The following is a 26066-nucleotide window of genomic DNA, read 5'->3' on the forward strand; positions in this document are numbered from 1 at the left end:
ATGAATAACAACACTTGCTCTCACAGCATGGTAAAGAGAAAGGAAAGTGTCCCTGGTGAAAACCCTTTAGATACTCTAGAGTAGAAATCAGGCATCAGTAAACTTTTATGGTAAAATGTCAGACATTAAATATTTTAGGCTTTGTGCATAAGGTTTTTATCAAAACTACTCAACTCTGTCATAGCAAGAAAGCAGCCAGAGATAATACATAAATGAACGGGCATGACTGTATTCCAATAAGGCATTATTTAGAAAATCAGGCTCAGGCCAGATTTGGCCCACAGACTTCAGTTTGCTGAGCCCTGATTTAAACGCTAGTTCTTGCCATGACAGAACAATGTGAATGTCCATGTTACTGCATGTTTACAAACATACTATCCCAGTATGACAACACACACCTGCATCATTTACCTTTTAAAATGTCCTGCCTTTTTAAAAGCCATTGGTACTTGTAAGTAAATAACATTATATTGGGGGTCTATAGATTTAGCTGAATTGTCGCCCTTGCCTTGCAGCCCAGAAAAAGTCTGAGGCAACACATTTGACAGTTGACACTTGCATATTATAAAATCTACTCTAAATGAGACCAACACATAGGCACCTTTATACATATCAATCTAGTTTATAACTGAGTATCAACTGAGTTTGTTCATTATTTGCTTTTCATAGTTCTGCAGACAGGAAGAAATGGCTACTACAATAACAGAGCAACTCTGAGAAGTTATTACAAGAGGTGAAGGTCTTTGCAAAGTTGAGTTTATTAAAGACCCTCATCCCCAAATTGGAGAGGAGTTACAATGAGAAAAATAATAAAACAAAGTGGAGATAATGTCCAGTGATGATAAGAGCAGAGGCAAAATAGCCACCTTCATGCACTGTGGGGTGGAATGTAAGTTAGTACAGCCTTTCCTGAAAGGGCAATGGGTCAGTATCCAAACTCTTAAAAATCCTTGTAGCCTTTGAAACAGATGTCTATTTCTAGGAACTTATCGTAAGGCAATAATCAGAAATGCACCCAAAGATTATGCTCAGAGGTGTTCATTGCAACATTATTATAGTGAAACATTAGAAACAATCTAAATTATCAACAATTCAAGGCCAGTTAAGTAAACTACTGTGTTATGAAAATCCATGCAAAAATTAAGGCGATAGTTTAGAAGAATTTTTAATGAATAAAATATATTCATTCGTAACATTTTTAAAGAGACAAAGGTAGTTCACAAAGCCGTACTTTGAGTATGATGCCAAATAAAAATACATTTTAACATTATGGAAAAAAGGATACCAAAATGGTAACAGGAGACTTGGAATAATTACTAGGATTATGTGTCACGTTCACTTCTTTAAACATGTCTGATGTTTTAAGATTGCTCCAGTGAACTTTTGAAATAAGACAAAAGTACACATAATTTAAAAAATTAATATCTTAGTTAACCGGAATCAGCTGCACTTTAATTAATTTGATTTTTAAAGGAAATGAACAATTTCAGCTGGTATCTAAGAGTTCAGTTGTCATGTTGTGTGCCGTACATAATCAGTCTAATATTTCAATCTCCTGCAGCGACTGAATTAAACAATGATACATCCTGCCTAGGTGGTATAGTTGCTCAGGTGAGGAGTAGTGGCATAGACACACTTGATTAGGAATCTGGTGACCTTCCTTCCAGTCCAGGATCGATACTTAGTCATCTCGAGCCCTGGGTACATTTCATAACGCATGAGTCTTAGTTTCCACACATACAGAAAGGAGATAATCATCCGTGCTCAGCTTATCTCCAAAGAGTTCCTGGGAAGGTCAAACATGATATGGCTTTCTCCTTATCAGTGGTTCTGAAAACCCAGAACCATAACATGTTAAGCCAGGAGAGCCAGTAGAAACCACTGCCCCACAGTTTTTATAATGTGTGCTTTTGGTAACAGCACCCATGTTAGCAAATGGGAGCTTCCTCCACGGGCACTGCCAGGGCGTCCTCAGAGCTCGCTTTCCAGCCACAGACAGGGCTGAGGACCCTCTGCCGAGGCAGCCGTTTACTCTTGTGTGCTGTGGAGCCCTCAGCTCCCTGTGAACATCCATCACAGCACTCGCTGCTGCACTACTGTGACTTGGCTGTGCATCTCCCTCAGCAGCACGTGGTGATACTCCAATCGGAGCCTGGTCTTCCCTCCCTGGGTTTCCCACAAGGTCTGGGTAGCAGAGCATGCGCTGCACAGCCCATACAGCTCTCCTGGTAGGAACTGAGGAAATAAGGAAGGGAGTGCACTCAACTCTTGACAGATTTGGAGAAGAGGGAGAGGAGACAGCTGATGGAGAAGAGGCAGCAACATGGAGTAAGCACAGAGATGCTGAAGCCAAATTGTCCAGGCTCGTTCACCAGCTCTGCCTTTTCCTGGCTGTGAGATCCTGGGCATGTTCCTAAATCCCTTTGCATTTCTTTTTTTTTTTTTTTTTTTTTTTTTTGAGACGGAGTCTCGCTCTGTCGCCCAGGCTGGAAGTGCAGTGGCCGGATCTCTGCTCACTGCAAGCTCCGCCTCCCGGGTTTACGCCATTCTCCTGCCTCAGCCTCCCGAGTAGCTGGGACTACAGGCGCCCGCCACCTCGCCCGGCTAGTTTTTTGTATTTTTTTAGTAGAGACGGGGTTTCACCGGGTTAGCCAGGATGGTCTCGATCTCCTGACCTCGTGATCCGCCCGTCTCGGCCTCCCAAAGTGCTGGGATTACAGGCTTGAGCCACCGCGCCCGGCCCCCTTTGCATTTCAATTTCCACATCTGTGAAGTGGCGATCACAATCCTACCTAACTCAGAGGGTTGCTGTGAGGGTTAAACTTGTTAATGGATGGGAAGTGCTTAGAATAGACACCACATAATAATTAATAATTCTTCTGATTGTTGATGATAGGGGAAGCCAAGGGAGGATATTTAGGTGTTGGCTTTCTTCCCCTTGGTTTTGGTATGAGAAGCTCTTGAGCATATTTAGAAGACAAGAGAAGGTTTACCATGGGATAATGGGTTTGGGAGGATTAAGGCTGCTTTATCACAGAAGGTGCTTTATGGTAAAAGAAACTCATCCTACTCGCCAATAATTGATCATTGAGATACAATGATGCTAGTGGTGGAAGTGGTGGTGGCTGAGGTGCAAACATCAAACACAGACACTCATAACAAGTACTAGAAAACTCATCACAGGCTTTGATTATGCGAAAGTCAATTGCCTACTAGGCATACTTAGTGATCATATAGGAAGGAGGAAGCAAAGGGGCATCTATTGAGCACTTACTGTGTTCTAGGCCCTGAACTAGAAGAGAACTTTACTTGCATCATCTCCCATTAACTTCACAAGAACCCTATGGAGTAAGCATTGTCCCTGTTTTATAGACAACAAAACTGAGATTCAGAGAGGTGGACAGGTCACTCAAGGTCAAGAGCTAGTTAATGATAGGGCAGAGAGTTAAGCTTCAGTCTTTATGACTCCAATGTACAAGCTGTCCTGCGCCACACTCTGCAGCCCAACAGCAATTACAGAAATTATCAAACGTGTGTTGGGTGACCTTTGTTGTGAGTTTTATTTCATTATGATAGTACACTTGATGCATGTTAGTTTAGGCTTCAGAACTACTCAAGTAGCCTGGTCACCTAATAACAGCTTTGGAAAACTCTGAAGAGCCCGTCAATGGGAAAGAGATCAAACTGGGATGCTGGGCATAATGGAAACAATGCTTGTTTTGCAATTTTGCCTAAGTCAGGCCTTGGGTATGGTTAGCTGTATTTCCATTGCTGTCTGTTTGCAACAGACGTACCATTGTCTTCAGTGCTCTCTGCTTCCCTTGTGCGTGGGGTGTGACTACAAGGTGAGGTGGCTGATTTAGAACAAATGCTGCAGGATGTACACAGCTTCCTGTAGACTTCTCTCCTAAAGAGCACTGGTGAGTCCGTTGTTTGGGGCTTGAGTAAAGCTTTCTATTAAAATAAAGTTACCGGTGGGAATTAGGCTTATGGAATGGCCCAGGCGCATTGGAGTTTGTTTTGCCTGCCATACGTCAGCTGCAGAAGTAATTGGAGATCTGGGTCCTAAAATGAGGGACTACATATTGGAGGAGGAAGAATCAGCATCCTCTCCCTTTCTTGAACTCAGGCAAATTATAAAATAGATAGAGTTCAATTCCCTCATCCTGCTCCTTCTTCTGCCTGAGGGGATAAAACAGCCTTAATCTATCCAGACCCATGGTCCAGGGGCTAGTGTAATCCTTTGATACCCCATTTCTGGGGCCTGAAGGGTCCAGGTACAAAGGGACCAAGACGGGAATTCTGGGGACCTCCTAGCACTTGCCACAGGCCCCCTTCCATCCAGGGCTGTTTCATGTCCTTCCCGCCCAAGAGGCTCTACATTAGCCGACTACAAGAGCCTGTTGTATCAGAATCTGTAGAAGCTCTCAGCCTTGCAATGTGTGCACATTGAGAGTGTGTGTGTGAGTGTGTGTGTGTGTAGCTGATACAGAGTAGCCATTGCCTAGGGGTGGGTGGCAGGCAGAGAAGCTCATAAAGTGCAGAGTGAGGGCCCAAAGTGCAGTAATGGGAAGGGGGTAAGGGTTTAAATGGAAAAGAGGCAACAGTGGGAGGGGGTGGGAAGGAGTGGGTGGAGCTGGCCTCCCTCAGAATCAACCTGGGATCACTTGCGATTTAGGAGGCACGAAGTAGGGAATCAGTCTTTGTCTACCTTCCGTTCCCTGCACCCAGACCTCCTCTACTTTCTTAGGGTAAGAAATGCCTTTGATAGGGATAAAGCCTTTCTTTCCAGAGTTTGAGATCAGAGACTTCAATACTCAAAGTCTTGGGGTACGCTGACACATCAGCACCTGTGCTTTTTATATTTAAAGAATTCTCACAACCTATCTGGCTTGTCAGGAATGAAGAATCTAAAGCTTATTGTGCTGGGGGAGCTCCGAGTGAACAAAGGGTGCTGAAAGGAGAGGGATGGGACAATTGCATCATTTTGCAGATGTCAGAGTGTCACATTTTGGTTAGGGATCAGGCTCATTTCACACATGCCTAGTCAATTGGAAAACATGAAGGGGTATTGGGACCAGTTGTGATAGGGTCCGAGGATACTGAAACGAGGTCACCTGAGGTCTAGTTTTCAGGCTATCCTGCGTGACTTTGGATAAGTTACTTTACCTCCCTGGGCCAGAAAGTGCTGATCTATAAAATGAGCAGGGAACTTGGGGACTCTAAGTTTGCCCTGCTGTGAATCACTCCGGGTCTATGTTTTGGGGGACTGAGCACTGGGGAGTCTGTGTTCGCCATCTTTCTCATAGCTCTGTGTTCTCCAATGGGCTTTTTATCATCGCTGTCTTCAGGAAAGGATCTGCGGGGCACTCACCCTGGATACGAACGACCAGCAGTCCTTTCAGAGAGAGAAGTAAAGTCTTTAGCTAAACAATGAAGATTTCACAGTGGAACCATCCACTTGAACTGGAAGGGCTGGTAGCTTTGGGGCCAGCAAGGGCACCTCAAATATTAAATCAATGAATAACATGAAGATTATAGTATATTGTTACTGGCTGAATTGTGCCCATACCCCAAAATTTATAGTACCTGTTTTTTTTGTTTTGTTTTGTTTTGTTTTTGTTTTGTTTTGTTTTGTTTTGTTTTGAGATGGAGTCTCACTCTGTCATCCAGGTTGGAGTGCACTGCTGCAATCTTGGCTCACATCAACCTCCACCTCTCTGGTTCAAGCCATTCTCCTGCCTTAGCCTCTGGAGTAGCTGGGGCTACAGGCACATGCCACCACGTCCAGATAATTTTTGTATTTTTAGTATTTTTAGGGTTTCACCATGTTGGCCAGACTGGTCTCAGACTCCTCACCTCAAGTGATCTGCCTGTCTTGGCCTCCCAAAGTGCTGGGATTATAGGCATGAGCCACTGCGCCTGGCCCCAAATTCATGTTTCCAAGGCCCAGCCCCTAGTATCTCAAAAGGTGAACCTGGAACAGACCCTTCCCTCATGGGTCTCAGAAGGAACCAACCTTGCCAACACTTTGATCCCAGACTTCCAGTCTCCAGAATTTGGAGAAAATAAATTTCTGTTGCTTGAGTCCCTCAGTCGGTGGTACTTTGTTCCAGCAGCCCGAGCAGACGAATGCATATATCTTACAAACCTTTCATGAGAAATCTTTCCTCTGTAGGCCTGCCAAGTAATTTGATTTCTTAGTGTGATCTGATATTGTTTGAATTACCACTTAACTTGGGGGAATTAAGGCACTCTGGACATATGGCACTCTGGACACACTTAAGGCACTCTGGACATATGCAGCCCCTCAGGGACACAGCTTGGTGAGTAGATCACCCTTTTGTTTGAAAAAGATGCCCCTTCCTCTATGCAGTCACACCTCACCCTGGGACCCTTGATTTGGCAAGCAGAGCCCAGGCTGGATTTCACCTCCCACAGACCCCCTCAGTGGGGTGCCTTTCTACAGTATCCAACATGCCCAACGGTCTGCGGTGAACCTGCATGAGATCAGGAACCCCTCAGGAATAGGGATTATCTTAATCTTTCTGGAGGCCTAAGACTTAGCTCAGGGCTGACTCTCCAAGCACCCTCAGCCAATGTTAGTTGTTTCAGCAAAGGCAGCTTGGTTGTCTTTGGGGTTTGAAGGGAAACAGGGAATAATCTCACCACACTTTCAGCTCAAAAGTCTCCATAGATCTCTACTGTCTTCAGGAGGAAGTCTTACCATCTGGCTTAGATTGGCCTGGGCTAACCTGAACTGGTCAACTATCCCATCATTACCTTCTAACACTGCATCACCTTCATTTGAAGTGATCCACTTATCATCCTCTACCACACATGGCACTTCCTGCCTTACGGGTGCTGCTTTCTTCTCCTGGATACATTTCCCTGTTCTCCTTTAATGGCAAAATCTTGAGTTGGCCTGAGGCTTCTGTAATGGCTCCAGACACCTTCTAGCCTTCCAGTCATCTGAATGGCTATGGTATTACTGCATGCCCTGCTTAGTCCTGTGCAGCTTTAGGATTCTACCCACCTATTCCACATGTATATGTCTTCTGTCCTCAAACTGCTGGGAGACAAAGAAACATAGCTCTCTTTTATGTCTGTAAGAGGCCTGGCATAATACTGCCAGTGCACTGAGCAAGTTAGCAACAACCTCATAGAAAATGCTAACGCTTAAAAAATTAAAATAATTCAGCCTGTAATCCTAGCACTTTGGGAGGCCAAGACGGGCGGATCACAAGGTCAGGAGATTGAGACCATCCTGGCTAACACGGTGAAACCCCGTGTCTACTAAAAATACAAAAAACTAGCCGGGCAAGGTGGTGGGCGCCTGTAGTCCCACCTACTCGGGAGGCTGAGGCAGGAGAATGGCGTGAACCCAGGAGGCGGAGCTTACAGTGAGCTGAGATCCGGCCACTGCACTCCAGCCTGGGCGACAGAGCGAGACTCTGTCTCAAAAAAAAAAAAAAATTAAAATAATTCAATGATTATCTATATTCGGACAAAGCATTCTGGAATCACAGCAAGAAAATGTGGCAAACGTCCTTGAGCCCTTGAGCCTCTGCACCTCATACAGGATTATACCCACACACCCTGGAAAGCTGAATAAGATCTATGCAAACAACCTTCCAGGGAAGGGATTGACAACCGCAGTCAGCCTTCTGCCTAGTTAATCATAAACCCAAACCAGCAGAAGCCAGGTCCATCGCCAGAACAAGGGGACAATTAGCACTGCCCTTTCCACACAGCTACTTGCTGGGAAAATTGCGTGCTGACCAGTGCACATGGCTTCAGCTTTCTCCTGCACCCAGAAGATTCTAGTGAAGGGCTGCTTTGTTGTAGAAATAGAAAGCCTTATCAGAAAACTGTCAATTTCATGACAAATTTGGTAACGGGGAAGCAGATAATGGGCTGTTTACGTAGTCTTAGGCAGACCAGGATTCATCTTGGGTCCTAGGGTTTCCCAATTCCAGATATTTCAAACATGGAAAACAGCACCACAAGTCAAAATGATTTAATACTGTATATATAGCAATAAAGAAAACTGAAAAATTATTATTTTCTAAATCTCTAAGAGTTGCAATTAGATTTTTTTTAAAACAGAAATAGCATAAATGTTCCCCTTCTTTATAGAAAGTTTTCATTAGTTCCTCCCCAACCTTACTTTCCAGAGGACCTGGAAATAAACAAAAGAATGATCCCTTGAGCATTTTTCATCACAGCATCATGCTTTTAATGGAGCAGAGATGAATCCTGGGCTGCTGTGGCCCACGGGTAGAAAACACAGTGCTTCTGTGTTTGGGTTTGATCGCCCTCATGGAGAAAGTGGCTCCCGAAGACAGACGTAATTAGTTTTAATTTCTGAGACCTTTGGGGCTGTTCCTGAAGCTTTTTATTGAGAAGGCAAAGCAAGCGGAGGTGAGATCTGGGAGGATAAAGTAGAAGGCAATGGGACCCAAAAGAGTTTGGCTTATGCAAAAGAATTTCACTGAACACCCACGAGCATTGGTCCAGGTGCTTTCTTAGTCACTGTCCCCTCAAGGATGGGGAAGAGGAAGCTGCCCACGTCACCTGGCTGCTGCATCGACTTCCTCCTCTTGCCTCATCATCCATCTCAGTTGTAGATTTAAGCCAGGACTGATTCACTGTGGTCTAGGCTGACATGCAAGTGAGAATCTTGATTAGAAAACCCCTAAATCATTAAATAAATGAAGCCTGTGGGTTGCTTAATGCCCTTAAATAGTGACTCATTTATAAAATGTATTTACTACCTTTCAAAGTGCACTTTGCTTCTATGGGGACTTATGGAACGTTCTGACCTAAGTCCTTGTCAGCAGCCTTTCAGAAGGGGAATGAGGCCCCCACAAAGAATCTGGGGCTTCCTGTCATTCCCGCTTACCTTCAGGCTGGCTGGCTGAGGCACTTGGGTAATGACTTTGGGGAGACAATAATGTGTTTAGCTTTAGTCTTAAGAGAAAATTCCATCTTGGCAGTGTCCACCAGGTGGGTACTCCATCCCTAGGTTTTGGAGTACGCTCATTCCCCACGACTGGCAAAGTAACATTGAACCATGGAGCCAGAAAGTCTGAGTCAGGCCCTGTAACCCTGTGCACCAATCTGGGCCTCAGTTTCTCATCTGCAAAATGGGGCAAATAGCTGCTGTGTAAAGATTGTTCTGAGGATTACATGAGTTACGATCTGCAAAGCACCTAGAACAATTCCTGGCACATAGCAAGCACTGTCTAAGTGTTTATGAACTAACTAAATAAATGGTCTTAACTTTCTAGGTGCTGATTTCTTTTCTCTATCAGGGAAAAGTTTTCTGTGTGCTGTTTGTGTAATAAGCCATAATGACAGAAGCTCCAAACACAGTAACTTAAATACACTATGGGCACTATGTGTGTGCACATACACATAATATATAAATACACTGAGCTAAACATTACTATCTTCCCCATGTCAAGCTCTGAAGCAACTGAGAAAACCCTGAAATCAAACGAAGAAGTAAATATCAGCATTTTGCTTGGAGTTGAGTTGGGGAAAGAGCCCATCTGGGGTTTCTTCCAGTCTCTATCTGAGTGTGGACCATGAGAAGTACCTGCAGGGACCCACCCAGCCAGCCACAGGGGCCTGCTCTGGCCTCATCTCTGCTGAGCCCTGAGATCAGGGCGTAGTTGGGGTGGGAGCAGGCCCTGCCTCAGGCCTCATCCAGGGAGACAGAGGCAGAGGAGAAGGCACCATATTAGGCAGGCTGTTCCCAGAAGGCCTCTCCCAATCTCTCCCATTGGATGTGCCTCTCCTCTCATAAGACAAAAGAAGGCAGAGGCAGAAACAAGCTCAGAGCCATTCTCTCAATGCTTCCAAAAGGGTAGGAGTTCCCGTTTAAGAGGCTGGCAAGAACTCCAGGTGCAGGTGAGAACGATCCCCAAGACACATACCAACGTGAAATACATGTGTGTATATTGTGAAACAGTGAACTCAAGCTTCAGAAGCAGCTTGCTGGGGCTCATTGTCCCCTCCAGACTGAACACGGGCTAACGGGTAGCTGAGAGAGGGTGTAGACAATAGTCTTGAAGGAGCTGATTGGCGGTTCCGTGGTTTACCAGCAGCACCGGGCAAAGGAATGTGGCTTACCTTTGAACAGACGAAAGAAAGTGGAAGCGTCTGCACCGGGTGTGTGAAGGCAAGGGCATGTTGATAGGCTGGGGGGCAAAGAGCGGTTCCTTTTTGGTCTTACTCTTGATGGAGCCCACTGGTTTTCTAGCCTGCCCCCGGCAGGAGAGCCTGAAGAGTGTCTGGTATCAGTAATCTCCTATCCCTAAACCAGCAGGAGCTGGGAACATTTAACAATCAGCTCTTCAGGATAAACAGCCTTGAGTTATAACATTTGCAGATTTTAGCAATCACTGCTGATCATTATAGTTCCTATCACAACACCACCCTATGATAGAGCATTTCTACCATTTAGAGATAAGAGACAAATACTCGCAAGTGCATATAGATCTTTGTAAACCGCAGTAAAATAGTAAGGCAGGGCCAGGCGCGGTGGCTCAAGCCTGTAATCCCAGCACTTTGGGAGGCCGAGACGGGCGGATCACGAGGTCAGGAGATCGAGACCATCCTGGCTAACACGGTGAAACCCCATCTCTACTAAAAATACAAAAAAATTAGCCGGGCGCAGTGGCGGGCGCCTGTAGTCCCAGCTACTCGAGAGGCTGAGGCAGGAGAATGGCGTGAACCCAGGAGGCGGAGCTTGCAGTGAGCCGAGATAGAGCCACTGCACTCCAGCCTGGGCGACAGAGCAAGACTCCGCCTCAAAAAAAAACAAAAAAAAAAACAAAAAAAAAAAAATAGTAAGGCAGGGGCTGGGCGTGGTAGCTCACGCTTGTAATGCCAGCACTTTGGGAGGCCGAGGCAGGCGGATCACCTGAGGTCAGGAGTTCGAGACCAGCCCGGCCAACATGGTGAGATCCCATTTCTACTAAAAGTGCAAAAATTAGTCGGGTGTGGTGGCGGGTGCCCATAATCCCAGCCACTCAGGAAGCTGAGGCAGGAGAATTGCTTGAACCGGGAGGCGGAGGTTGCAGTGAGCCAAGATTGCGCCACTGCACTCCAGCCTGGGCAACAAGAATGAGACTCTGTCTCAATAATAATAATAATAATAATAAGGCAGAGATGATTTTTTAGTGTTTTTGACCTTTTTTTTTTTTGAGACAAGGTCTTGCTCTGTTGACTAGGCTGGAGTACAGTAGCATGATGACAGCTCACTGCAGCCTCAGCTTCCAGGGCCAGCGATCTTCCAGCCTCAGCCTCTTCAGTAGCTAGGACTACAGGCATATGCCACCATGCCTGGACCATTTTTGTATTTTTTTTTTGTAGAGACAGGGTTTTGCCACGTTGCTGAATCTGGTCTCAAACTCCTGGGTTCAAGTGACCAGCCCACCTCGGCCTCCCGAAGTGCTGGGATTACAGGTGTGAGCCACCACACCTGGCCTTTGTTTAACTCTTAAGTTTGCATAATTTAATTTTGTATAATGTCTTTGCTTAACTGCCAACCTGCAAGACTCCTGAAAATTAGCAATCAAGCCTTGTGAGATGAGGCAAACAGAAACTACTCGAAGCCCACATGTCATTGCTGCAGGAAGAGCAGGCAGATTTTCACCTGCAAGCATTTCCCTTCTCCTCTGTCACTCTCTCCCTGTCCCAGGCAGGTGGGTGGATCAGGCTGAGGCTGCAGCTCATGGCAGGGGGCTGGGCTGGCGATGACTGTCTCCTCCCTAGCAGAGAGGCCACAGGCACTCAGGTGGTTCAAGCTGACCTGCAGGGTTAGCAGGGCAGGGCAGGGCTTCCCTGCACTTTGGGCTCCAGCCCTGCCCAGTTGAGGCCAGTGGTTTGCTTTCTTTCCTGGCTAGTCTCCAGCTGTAAATGAATCTGGATAAAGACAGGACTGGAGCCTGAATGTGGGGAAAGAAAGGGGGGGCACATAAATCCAGTCAACATTGCCTGATTCACAGGGGTGATGGCTCAATTGAGGATGGATGAAAGTGAGAATAAGGAGAGCATCTGTGGGTACCAGGAGTTTTAGGGTGTCACAGACTTGTTTGGTAAAAATAAATACATAAATTAAATATTAAATGAAATATATTTTATCATATGCATGTATTAAATTACTATATATTTATATAGTTTACATATGTACTATATTTATACTAATTGTAAATATATATCAACATATTAAATAAATATAAATCAATAAACAAATATTTAGCCTGGCACATATCTGCACAGCAAAAGACTATTTCCCAGCCTACTTTACAGCTAGGTGCCTCCATATGTTTCTTTACGTTCTGGTCAATGATTTGTCAGCAGGAGTGTCTGGGCAAATTTCAGATCCTGCTCTTCAAGGGAAGGAGTAGATCTTCTCCTTCCATATTTTCTCTTGCTGCTGGCTGGAATGTGGATGTGATGTTGGGGGCTGGAGCAGCCATTTTGAGCCATGAGATAAATGCCAGCCATTGCAGAAGGCAGCCCATCAGGGTAGAAGAAACATGGTTCTTTGTGAAGATGCCATGCCAATCTACTGAGACTTCTACAAGAGAGAGAAACACACCTCTATCCTGTGTAAGCCCTGATAATTTGGAGTCTCTCTATCATAGCAACCTAACCAATACCCTAATACAATACAATGTCTTTATCTGTGTGCTATTAATAATCAGAGCATGCCTGTGGTAAAAGTAGATCTTCGGGCATTCTCCAAAGGACTTCACTGACTTTTAACTCACTTTCTGCATCCTATCCTTTTCACTTCTCAGAAAGTGACGATCAGTTATATAGTTAGGTTCCTGCCCTGAAAGTACTACATGATGACAGCACCAGGTTTAACTAGGTGTGACTGTAAGTTGGACTTTTTAAACACATACCTAAGATGTTGTAGTTACTACTGCCTCTTCCAACCTAGTCACTTTGCAACTTGACATTCTTTTCTAGTGATGATGAAATTCTCAGCATCCAGTTGGAATTCATACAGTGATGCATATGCTTTAGAATAACCTCAGTGTCTGGAATATAAGTGATGGGTCTGAGTTTTAGAAGCCGCCAGAAGCCATTTAAGATCGAGACTGTTGACAAATAAGGTGACCAAGGAAGCTTGACAACACCTGTCTTGTTCAAAAATGAGGTGTGACTTAAAAGTAAGGAGGATTTACTTGTGTAGCCAATACACTAACTCTGAAAGTCATTTAAAAAAAACATATCCGAAGATGTTTAAAGTAATAATGGTGCTGTTAGAATGGTGCTCCCTCTCCCTCCCACGGGATGACTTTGAAGGATGCTACAATACCAGATGTGTAAATTCTGAAATATATGGCTAAAATGAGGTTTATTATTTTCTAGTCACCACTTAGACATCTTTTAATCATTTGTTTATGACAGTTTATAAATGAGAAAGAAGTCCATTTAAAATGTCCCCATGAGGACCTCAAGGTAAGTAATAGGAATCGATCATTCATCAGTCTGGCCTGGCCCTGGTCCACTGAAGAAAGTTCCTTCTTGAGTGCATTCAAAGCTCTCACGGTCCAGCCCTATTCAACCTGAGCAGCATCCTATCCGCTCCTACCCCAGACGTTCCCATGCCCGGCACCAGACTCAAGAGAGAGCCAATTTCCCCAGCAGGCTATGCATGTGGCTATTAACACCCAGCACATGCTATCCCTGGGCAGCCCTCTCCTCCTTCCCTAAGAATTAAACTTTCTTTGGCCTGAGTTTTTACTCCTTTATGTCATCATAAAGTTGCGTTATTCATTATTAGGGTCTCTACATAAGTAGCCAAATAGATGGGTCTCTCTCTATTTAGGTCAAGGAGCCTTCAGCAGAAGAACATGAATAATTAGGAGTGAGGCCATGAGACAGAGGAAGAAAAGCTCATAGGAATGGGCAGACAGCCTTTCAGATGAGAGGTGTGCCGAGTGATAGCCGCGAGGAATTGCTCAATAGGAAAGTTAGCCAACCTGAGGACGTTTCTAGGGGAAGAAAAGGGAAAATCGTATGGTTCTCTGCAAATTCTTAAAAATAAGGTAGATTCTTACTCATCTAGGGTGCTTACTCATTATGAACACAGGAAGATTAAGGAATGAGTATGGCCTGTGTTTTTGGACATGAAGAATAACCAAAGAAAAAAAAAAAAAGCCCTGGGTAGCTGGAACAACTGCAGAGTTGCCAACAATGATGGACACTTTTTGGTGCGCCATAGCACAGGGGTCTCTTCCAAAGGGACTCAATCAACCCCAATAGGCATCATTTTCTGTGACTCAAGATGTCCTTTTTAGGAGTGCTTGTACTTTTTAATGCTCAGAGAAGTTTGTATTACTGATTCGGGAACGCTGAGTTTTTCGGCTCCTGCAAAACTATTTTCAGGTTTATTTTCAAGTATATTCTTTACCTCGGGGGGTCAAATCTTTTGGTTTCCAGTGAATATTGTGGTTGTACCTGTGGTTACCCACTGACTTCTCATCTGCCTAGCTTATCTGATAACAGGCAAATGGGGAAAGAGTCTTTAATACCCCTCAAAAGGGGAAGATTGATAATTAGTTATTCACCGCATAGAATCAGGCCAGGTCAAGTCGCTCCAAGAATAAAAGCAATCTGGGTATTGGACTTTGGGCTCCCTTTTCATTTGGGCATTACAGGCCTCATGAGGATGTATTCTTTCTGTATTTCTTCTTTTTTTAAAAAAAAAAAAATTTATTTATTTTTTAACCAGGTCAAAGCATTACATACTGCAGAAGAGAAAGCAACTTCAACTTCTCTTAAACGGTGCCATTTTCATGACAGCTCGTAAATTTTGGCCCCCTATGGGTCCATGGTCTGCGCGCATCCCCCCGGGGAGTTGTTGGTGGATTCATCCCTCATGGCGCAGTAGCAAGGGAATCCTTTAGAAAAAGCAATGGGCGAAGTAACTGAAAGAGCGACGCAGAAAGCAACAGCCAGAAACGGCGGGGACGCGAGCGGCCCAGACAGGAAGGGAGGCGGTGGCGCAGCTCTGGTGCGCAGCGCGCCGCAGCGACGGAACTTCTGCAAAAGCTGCCTGCCCGCGCGTTATCAGCGGCGCGCAGGCCTGTGGTTTTCTCGCTCTCGCAACCCTGCTTTAACTGCCGGTTTATTTTTCGACAAACAGGATGCCTCCATCTGAGGCTGTCAGCATCCCAGGCTCTTTGAAAGAAAAGAGGTAGAGCGGCCCCACCCTAAGAGGCAAGGACCGAGGTCTGTGTCAAGAGGCTTCCCAGAGAAGTGAAAACTCTGCAGGTGCAGCCGCTGGGACAGCATCAAGAAGGGCAGGGTGGAGGGGCAGGGGGCGACGGGAGGGGGTGAAGCCCGCACCCTACCCCCACATGAAACTGATTCCACTGCCCCATCTCTGCAAGCGTTCTGAGGCAGAGAGGCCAACTTTTTGGGGACAGCTTGGAGGCGGGAGATTTAGGACAGGGCTCCTTCAACTTTAATGTGTATGAAAATCAGGCAAATCACGGGGCTCTTGAGCAAATGGGGACGATGATTCAGCAGGTCTGGGCTGGGGCCTAAGATTCTGCACTTCTAGCAAGTTCCCAGGTGGTGGTGATGCTGCCAGTCCAAAGACCACACTGTGAATAGCAAGGCGTCGGGACAGTCCGCTTTAGAGTAAAACCTAATAGATGTGCAAATATTTAAACCAAGCTGTATTTATTCCTGAGACCCTGGTTTAACAGGAGCCACCTTGCTAATGGAAAATGGAAAATGAAATTCCTTTAGGTTCCAAAGGGAAGGAAAGTTTGAAATGGTTAAGGTATTTAAAAAATCCCAGCTGGGAGTGGCCTTGGGGATTCAGGAGAGTTTAGGTTAGGTTCTGAGCCAAGAGGTGGGGGAGGAAGGGTGAGATGTGGCAAATAAATGTAAACACACACACAAAAAGCCCAGCCTGACCACAGGTTCTTTCCTATCAATGAAACATTTGCAACTTGCAGGTACAACTCACACGTGTCCACATTCTTCAGAAGTTGGATAGTTTTGTGTAATGGTACAGAATCTGGAGCCCATATTTGAATATTCTACACCCAATGTGATCTCAGACTGGCTTTAAGATCTTGTGGCCTACATTTAAAAATGCATGTTTTTGAGTCATGTTTAATTAGTAATAATATCTGAGAACTGAGAGACTAAGAAATCCATGGTATGTGAATGAAATCTCCAGACAGTAGCTAGAACACAGAGGTCCCTCCAGAGGCAGTGCTAGTTGTCAGCTGTAAAAATAGGTTCTGCTCAGTTTTGCTTAGGCCCGAAGTTTCCTGAAGATTTCATTTAGACTTCATCAAAACCGTTCAAAGACTTCCTGTTACAGAAAGGTTCTCAAAGTATGGCTGGGACTACAGGGCTATTAAGATGCAGATTCTTGGGCCTCTCTGCCTGACTCATCATGGTTTCTCAGGGTGGGTGCCAGGAACCTACATTTTAACAAATGCTGTGAGGATGCCAAGTTTACGAGCCCCTGGTCTGCAGGTTTAAGTCCAGCCTTCTCACTGCAGCATTCAAAGACCTGACTTCAATTTTGCTGTTCACAGGCGAGCCTCAGTGACTTCTTTACTGCCCCTGAGCATTCCTAGAGCCACCTGGCTGCCTCATTCATTTCTTCTCCTTTGTCTTCCCCAGCCCTAAAACAAAATGACTTCCATCTTCCTCTCCGAACCCTCTTCAGATCACGGCTTCCCATTCAGCAAGCAGTTACTTTCCTGGTCCACCACTGCTGTGGTATTGATGATAGCCTACTCGATTCTCATTTTGTTGACTGAATATTTCTCATGCTTAGGCTTTGCCTCCCTGACCAGACAGTAAGCTCTGAAACCATTTCATGCTATATAATCTTTATGTTCAAGACTGCTTTCTAACACAGTGTCATGTCCACATGGATCATTCAGTAAATTTACCGATGGCTTATCTATCACCAACATGTTTTACAGAGTGTTATTAAGCAGGGACACTCTCTATGGGTCTAGAATCAGAAGAAGCTGCGAAGGGAAATGGGGTAGTGGTGAGAGTGTCATGAGAATCTGGTTATACGGTCATCAAAGACACAGAGGAAGTGGGAAAAAGGGAACGTAGACCCCCCGCTCGTCTGTCTGCAGTGTGAATTGGAGAGGGGGTTCCTTTTTGTTTAATATAGTTAATTTTTCACTTGAAATTGAGGTCACCAAACCTATGAACCAGACGATGGATGCTTGCCCTTCAGTCTCACTGCCTAGTGATGGAGCTCTTGGTGGCTTCTCTCCGCTCTGGCTGGCTTCCCTTCTTCCTTTCTGCCTGATGGGTTGTCAACTCAAACGCCCAACTCTCAGCTCAAGTTAAAGGAAATTTCAAGTGTATTACATATAATGAAGCAGACTGAAAGAATGGTAGTATACTAGTAAGTTAGCTTAACATGGTTTAGTGGAAAGCAATCAATACACCTCAGTTCTGATCCTGACACAGCTAGCATCATTGGCCATGTCACCTTGGTTTTCTTGCTTAGCCTTTCCGAGCTTCAGAATTTTTGTTATCTAAACTCTGAGCCTGAGCCTCATTGTTTTCATTAACAGAACCAGCATAACAATGTTGGCTTCTAAGGCATTGGGCAGGTGAGTGGGGTAGGAATGGAGACCACCTGAGAGAGCCTGGCACACAGTTGGTGCTGGCAACCTACAGGGCCCCAGCCCTTGGCGAGGTTTCTTTTTGGAGAAATGCTTCCTAGTGTTCCTAGCCATTCCCTGCCTCAGGCACCTTCACTACCTTCCCAGTCACAGGCCTACTGCTCTTCCTGGTCCAGCTTGCTGGTCCTAGTGCTTAGCTTCTCTCTTAAGGGGATCTTTTGACCTCTGTAGGAATTTCTTCCCTCTTGGGCTTCAGGCATATTTCTATTGGTCACCTGGCACCCTCCTCACCACTTCAGTGGTGCCCCCAACTCTGCTTCTAGGACTCTGCTTCCTACTCTCCTCTCCTCAACCTTTAACCTGTGATATGGTAGGTCTGTCTCCAGCCCTGACACTTTAGGCTGGGTTCTCTTGTGCTCTATCAGTCTTCTTCCTTTTCCTCTGACACTCAAAATCCTTAGAAAGTCTTCATATCATAGATTTAAGGTGATAGCTTCCTCCTTCGAATGATACAGCAATTAGTATCCCCTTTTATTATGCTAAGTTACCCATCATAGATACCGGACCATGAAAGGCCTTGAAGATCCCCAAGTGATTATGGCCACCTTAGCTTCTCGGGCCCTTCAGATCCTCTGTCTCCTATTTGACATGTACTTGGGTTCTGCTCTGAAGACCTGCACAATTGCTTTCCCATTTTTTTTGCTGTTGGTGGTGGTGGTGGCGGGGGTGGGGGGTATTTTCCAGAAAGTAAAACACCAAAAGTAGAAGGACAGAAACACATCTCTACAACCATGATCCTGGTCATAGTACTAGATTGCATTTGTCAGCCTTGTCACGATCACATTTCTGTTCTGTGCATTGTGGGCTGTTTGGTAGCATCTTTGGCATCTGCCTACTGGATGCTAGTACAGTCCCCTCTACCCCCTGAGTTGTGACAACTAGAAATGTCTCCAGACTGTGTCAAATGACCCCCTTCCTCCTCACACTGCCTCCTTCTTCCAGTTAAAACCACTGGTGAGGCCGGGCGCAGTGGTTCTCGCCTGTAATCCCAGCACTTTGGGAGGCTGAGGCGGGCAGGCCACAAGGTCAGAAGATCGAGACCATCCTGGCTAACATGGTGAAACCCTGTCTCTACTAAAAATACAAAAAATTAGCCAGGAGCGGTGGCGGGTGCCTGTAGTCCCAGCTACTCGGAGGCTGAGGCAGGAGAATGGCATGAACCCAGAGCTTGCAGTGAGCCAAGATCGCGCCACTGCACTCCAGCCTGGGCGACAGAGCAAGACTCTGTCTCAAAAAAAAAAAAAAAAAAAAAAAACAAAAACACAAAAAAACACTGGTATAAGATATTTCAAAGTGACAAGCACGGAGAAAAAGAGAAAAGTAATGAGGAAAAACTAAACTGGCAAGATCAATAAATATGGTCTAAATAAATGAAAAAGGAGATTGACTAAATAGACCCATGGGAAATGAAACCAGGAGATAAAATCTCAAAGAAAAGTATAAAAATTGCAAAGAGAAGAGGGCATAAAATCAGCTCAAAATGGATTAAAGACTTAAACCTAAAACCTGAAACTATAAAACTACCGGAAGAAAACATAGGGCAGAAGCTTCTTGCCATTGGTCTGGGCAAAGATTTTTTTGAATACGATCTCAAAGCATACACAACAAAAACAACAGTAGATAAGTGGGATTGTTTCAAAATAAAAAGCTTACGCACAGAAAAGGAAACATTCAACAGAATAAAGACACAGTCTATAGAATGGGAAAGAATACTGGCAAATCATAGCATTTGATAAGGTATTAATTGCCAAACTACATAAATAACTCAAACAACTCAATAGAACGAAAACAAATAACGTGATTTAAAAACTGGGCAGAGGACTTGAAAAAAACATTTCTCAGAAGAAGGTACACACATGGCCAGTAAGTATAAAAAAATACTCAACATCACTCCTTATCATACAAATTAAAACCACAGTGAGCTATCACCTCACACCTGTTAGGAAAGCTTTTATCAAAAAGTCAAGAGATGGCCAGGTGCGGTGGCTCACGTCTTTAATCCCAGCACTTTGGGAGGCCGTGGCAGGCAGATCACCTGAGGTCGGGAGTTCAAGACCAGCCTGATCAACATGGAGAGACCACGTCTCTACTAAAAATACAAAATTAGCTGGACATGGTGGCGCGCACCTGTAATCCCAGGTACTCCGGAGGCTGAGGCAGGAGAATCGCTTGAACCTAGGAGGCGGAGGTTGCAGTGAGCCAAGATCGTGCCATTGCACTCCAGCCTGGGCAACAAGAGTGAAACTCCGTCTCAAAAAAAAAAAAAAAAAAGGTCAAAAGATAACAAGTATTCGTGAGGTTGCAGAGAAAGGGAGCTCTCTTGGTGGGAATGTAAAATAGTACAGCCATTATGGAAAACTGTATAGAGGTTTCCCCCAAAATTAAAAATAGAACTACCCTATGATCCAGAAATCTTATTTCTTGGTATACACCCAAAGGAAATGAAGTCAGTATGTCGAAGAGATACTGCACTGTCATGTTCATGGTGGCACTATTCATAATAGCCAAGATAAAGAATCAGCCAAAGTGTCCACTGACAGATGATTGAATAAAGAAACTGTGATGAACATATACACAGTGGAGTACTATTCAGCCTTAAAAAAGATAGAAACCCTGTCATTTGCAGCAACATGGATGAACTTGGAGTACATTACACTAAATAAAATAAGTCAGGCACAGAAGGACAAACACTGCATCGTCTTATTTATATGTGGAATCCTAAAAAGTTAAATCTAAAAAGGCTGTACATTAAAAGTACCTACCACTTTTATCTGTCCATGAAAATATTTTTAAAAAATAAGTTATTATTTGGGTGAAGGATCCACTAAGGAACATTCCTGAATGGAACAGAGAATGAACCTCAACACAGATGGAATCTGTCTTAGATATGGATGTGGCTATGGGCACAGATGGGTGCTTCTAAGTGACTGGGGGCCAAGCCTGGCTGAGAAGCATTTGGGTACAGAGGGGCTTTTGGGGAATGATCAGGGGTGATCAGGAGCACCAGCGCTTACAGATTGTTTGACAGATGTCAGCAGCCTTGAAATGGAAAAGGAACACACACACATATGCCATATCATCTCTAAACATTTCACTGAAGGAGATTTTCCCCTAAATAGAAAGATATGGAGAAACAGTACTGAGAACAAGGCTGGATAAGCGGGACAGTCCGTGCCCTCACTCAGTTTCCTGAAGTGTCACTGAAATAGGTGAGACTTAGAACTGAACGAAATCTACTGTAAGTTATTTACCAAACCTCTTCTGTTATCCCACTAGTTACCTTTTTTGAAGAGGAAAAATAGGAGTTGAGTTTTTCCATTAAGAAAATCTATTTAATCTGTTCTGATTGATGTCCTATAAGTAACCCAATGGGAAATGGACCAGACTTTATGATCAGTCCTGTGACTATGAATCCTCTTGGTCGTAGACATTTGTTTTCCACACAGGTATTCAATTTAAAGCATGAGCCAATCAGCTCATGGGCACTAAGAAGTCCCTTGACTGTGGTGTTTCTCACATGCTTCTCCTTGCACACTCATCCAGCTTCCCACAAGGGACACCTACATGACTTCCAGCCTGGCACCCTTTGGACAGAACTGGAATCAGCTCCATGTTGCCTGCTCCTCTCTGCTCTAATACTCCCACGTATAGCTTCTTACCCTTAGCTGATCACAGGAGTTAAGCGGAACCAAGTTTGGGTGGAAATCCCAGTTACTTGCTTCCTGCTGTGGTTGTATGTGAGAGGAGAGCAATGTGGCCTCTTCCGCTTGTACCCACTGGGGTTTTTACACGTAAGCAAGCCGTAAGCACAGGACTGGTGAAGCTCCATCCATCCATTGGTCCATCTATCTATCTATCCATCCATCCATCCATCCATCCTTCTATCATTCATCCATCCATCTATCCATCCATTCATTCAACTACCTGCCTGTCTATCCATTCATTTCCATTCATCCTTCTATCTATCCATCAATTTGTCCATCTGTCCATCTGCTGACTCATTCATCCATCCATTCATTCATTCATTCATTCATTTATCTATCTGTCCATCCATGCATTTGCCCATTCATCTATCTATCCAACATTTCTTGGGTGCCCAAAATCTGCCAGTTTCTGTGTTTGGAGAGGTAAGTGACATATGGGCCATCTCTCAAATTGCTCAGAGTCTCTGAAAGAATACACTCATAAACAGAAAAGCTGGAATTAAGTTTTGGTAAAAGCTTTCATGGACACATAAACGAAATAAACTAGAGCAAGAAGAAGAATGTGATCCTTTGCATGAGCTCCCAGTGGGCATCCTAGAAGACATGGTCATCAGAGTGTCAGCCTGGAAGTACTACTGCTTCAGGGAGCAAACGTGGATGGAGTGTGTCCATCCATGTCTGTGATGGGGATGTGGGATTCCTGTTCTCTGTCCCTCTAACACCTCATGCAGACACGTATCCCAACTCTCATAACCTGTGCAATGACTTCTCTTGCTGAACAGCAGCCTTGTCAGCTGCCTTTAATGACTACTACCAGAAATTTCAGGAGAAATTCATGTTGTTCAAATAAACATGGAAAAGTGACCTCCCAGAGAGGATGTGAAAATAACACATAGAAAAATGAAACTAAATATGCATTGGGATTTCTGAAACTTTTGACTAAATGTATTATCTATAGGTCCTTGAAATCTATCATTATCTTGTCTTGTAGGTTACTTTCCTCCTAGATTTCTAAAGTCATCAAAGAAATACTGATGATCCCCACTAGGAAAAGAGAAGGAAAATGAGTTATTCAAAATCAGGTACTGGGAGGACTCAGAATTACAGCACTATGTACTGACAATAATTTTAAAACAGTTAAGGGCTCTTTGATTACCAAATCATTGTCCTACTTCCTATGACATCTATAACTAGAGACCAAGATAACTCATTTTAAGTTTGTTTCACAGGACAACAGTACCAAAGTCACACCCTCTCTAGAAGGCCTTCTCTTGAAAAATGCACAGCTTATTGGTCAGGCACCCAGACTTCAAAACCAGACTAGGACTGAGTGCAGCCCTGCCATTTCCCAGCTGTGTGACCTTGGATGAATTACCTGGCCACTCTATAGCCCAGTCATCAATCTGTAAAATTAGGGAGAGTAATTGTCTCCACTGTGTAGATAACAGAGATGGCAAGCCTTTGTTGCACCAGCAGGCCAGAGTCATGGCTGCCTTTCCTTCTCTGCTCTTTGCTTTGGGGACATGGCTGATGGTCTTAATTTCATGCCCTTGCACACTATCAGTTTTTGTGGACATCTGTAGCCAGCATTAGGGGGCTGGGGTCGGGCAGAGGTCAAATGAGGTGTGCGTGAGGCAAACATGCTAAAGATGGTCAAAGCTGCCACATCATTTCATTTATTTGTGGGAAGCAGCAACAATACATTGGTTTCTAAGGTCTTTCTGGAGCTGTGGTTCTCCAAAAAACACTCCAGATTTTACACCTCAGGGGTCATCTGGTAATGTCTGGAGATACATTTGGTTGTGGCAACATGAGGAGGGAAGGGTTGTCACTAGTGTCTAGTGGGTGTGGGTCAGGGATGCTGCTTAGCCACCTACAGCACACAGGGCAGTCCCCTCAACAGAGAATGATTTGGTTGCAAACGTCAACTGTGGCGAGGTCAGGAAACCCCACGAGCAGAGGCCAGATCCTCAGCCTGCATGGTGCCTTTTACCTTGAACATGGGAGCTGAGTAACCTCAGCCACTAGCTCTCTCATTTTACCAGAGAGATGTACAGGAGGAAGATCAGGGTACAATGGCACATCGACCAGGGCCGAGGCCCCACTCAGCCTGAGTCTGTTCCTGTTATACTCCCCACCTCATTTCCAGCGTCAGCCGTTTGCTGCCAGGAGTGAACAGATCCAATGTGCAAGGATGCATTAGTGACCACGTGCACTCACTGGGATGACACACTTGGAGTTCACTTGTTAGATTTGGTTTGCGTAGTGTGTAAGGAAGAAAATGGGAAAATCCAATCGAATAGTGTCTAATTTAAAATGCAAATCAGGGTAGAAAGGAAAAGCCCATGATGATAGCGACCATGTATCAGACAGCATTCTGTGTATTTCTGATTCAGCGTTTGCAAGAACCGCACGGGTAATCATCATCATCGTCACACCGTATAGATGAGGAAAGGGAGGAACAGAAAGGGTGAGTAGCCTGTTCAAGGTGACTCAGTGGGAAAGGACAGAGCTGGCATTTGAACACAGGCTCTCAGACCGCACAGGCTGCACCTGTAAAACTCCCCTCCCCCCACTCCATCACATCACAGAGAGGCCAGATGGGATTGGGAAAGCCAAAGAGAATCTGGACTCCAACCGGGTTCTACCTCCTACAAGCCGTGTGGCCTGGGCTGCTTTTGTAACCTGGTTTTTGCTTCATTTTATTTTTGATTTTTAGCCAGTGGGAATTAGCAGCTGTGCCACTATCGTAAGGTTTTTGATTAAAAGAGACGATGGAGGCAGCGTGCCTGACACCACTGCAAGTGAATGCTATTTGTTCTCATTATTCATAAGCCACAATGAAACGGAATCATCTCATAACTTTAGGGGGTCAGCCAGAATTGTTCACGACAACAGTGTGGAGGACACGGGACGGCCCTGAGGGTTCCTCCCTCTCCCTCTTGTTTGACGTGGACTCCAGATTGAGAACCCATGTGGGGCACAGGTGGGGGTTGTCCAGGCTCATTGCAGGTCTCTCTCTACTTTCTGCTTCTTCAGGTCACGTGGTTGTGATTGAAAAGAGGAATAGAGAGATGTGAAGTGGCTGTTTAAAACAACTCCAGCTGCTTCCGTGGAAATGATGTGTTTGATCCTAAACTGAGAGGGTTGAGGGTCGGGAACCCTGGGCCTCCCCAGAGGCTGCTGTGGGTCTGGGGGCCAGGAATCCTCAGGAAGAATCCAAGTTGGGTCTGAAGGTGACAGTGGAGGCCACTATCCCTGAGGGAAGACAGAAGAGGGAGCAGGGAGTAGCTGGGCCGCCGAGCCCTGCTGTGTGTGCACACAGTGCTAAGTAAGCCTGAAGAGGCACAACAAATCACAAGGATGCCCAGAATATGATCTCCAGTTTATAGCATGAAATTTATACTTTCCTGTTAATTGTACATTCTGTACAAGAAAAGCAGGTTCCTTTCCTAAGGAGCTTTATGATTTTATTTTATTATTATTTTTTACTGGGGAGAATAATTAGCTTGCACATCTTTTAATTTGTCCTGTTAAGATGTTTGCACAGCAGCCGTGAGAGGCTGGCCAGCCCCCTGCATTTCCATTGATCAGGGCACTCACATGGCTGGCTGTGAGCAGGCTTTTGGGGGAGAAAGTCATTTATGATTTCAGCATGCCGAACCCCTCCAGAAAGGGAAGGAACTTTCTGTGACTCAGTAGCTTGTTGTAGTATAATCAGAGGAGAAGTGCCCTTTTTTTTTTTTTTTTTTTTTTTTTTTTGAGGCGGAGTCTCGCTCTGTGCCCCAGGCTGGAGTGCAGTGGCGCAATCTCGGCTCACTGCAAGCTCCGCCTCCCGGGTTCACGCCATTCTCCTACCTCAGCCTCCCGAGTAGCTGGGACTACAGGCGCCCGCCACTGCGCCCGGCTAATTTTTTTCTATTTTTTAGTAGAGACGGGGTTTCACCATGGTCTCGATCTCCTGACCTTGTGATCCGCCCGCCTCGGCCTCCCAAAGTGCTGGGATTACAGGCGTGAGCCACCGCGCCCGGCCTTGAGAAGTGCCTTTTATACAATAAAGGTGAAGAGGGAAAAAAAGGGGAAACCGCCCCCCCCCAACTTCTTGACAAAAGGAATTGTCATGATGTCAGAGGACTGGTGACAAGGACTTTTTGAGACAAATATCTCTGCAGAAAGGCCGTTCTCAAAGGCCAACCAGTAGGTGTGTGCATCTCAACTCTTGTTATGCCACTGACACTTGGTGGTACGAGGTCCTGTTTACAGGAGTGACTGAGGTCACTGCTTGCTGTCACGGCTGAAACAACTGCTTCTGGGTACAATTTTTATTTTAACCTCAGGAATAAGTGGATGGGAAGTGCTTGGGGCAAGCCTCATGGAAAACCCTGGCCAGGGTCAGTCAGGGTTGGGGTAGTCCACCCCTGAAGGAGGGACTCAGATGGCAGGTCCCTGACTGCTGGGCACATCATTCTTTGGTTTCTTCTGTACATGTGTTCCACAGCCTGGACTGGGATAGGGCAAGAGATGCACCTGGGACACAAAATTCAAGGTGGTGCTCTGTCAAGCCTGTGTAAATGCATGGTCAACCTTGTACAACAATGGAAGCAAGTGTCGCCTTAAGTTTTTCACGAGAAGTGCCTAATTTACG

The 26066-nt window shown here is 45.1% G+C and overlaps 1 protein-coding gene across 4 annotated transcripts in view; it reads right to left on the minus strand.

Moving 5' to 3' along the window:
- Positions 1 to 26066, minus strand: part of RUNX1 (RUNX family transcription factor 1) — a 263884-nt gene that overhangs the window by 224046 nt on the left and 13772 nt on the right. The window lies entirely within an intron of this gene.

This window comes from Chlorocebus sabaeus, chromosome 2, assembly GCF_047675955.1.
Source record: "Chlorocebus sabaeus isolate Y175 chromosome 2, mChlSab1.0.hap1, whole genome shotgun sequence".
Taxonomy (NCBI): domain Eukaryota; kingdom Metazoa; phylum Chordata; class Mammalia; order Primates; family Cercopithecidae; genus Chlorocebus; species Chlorocebus sabaeus.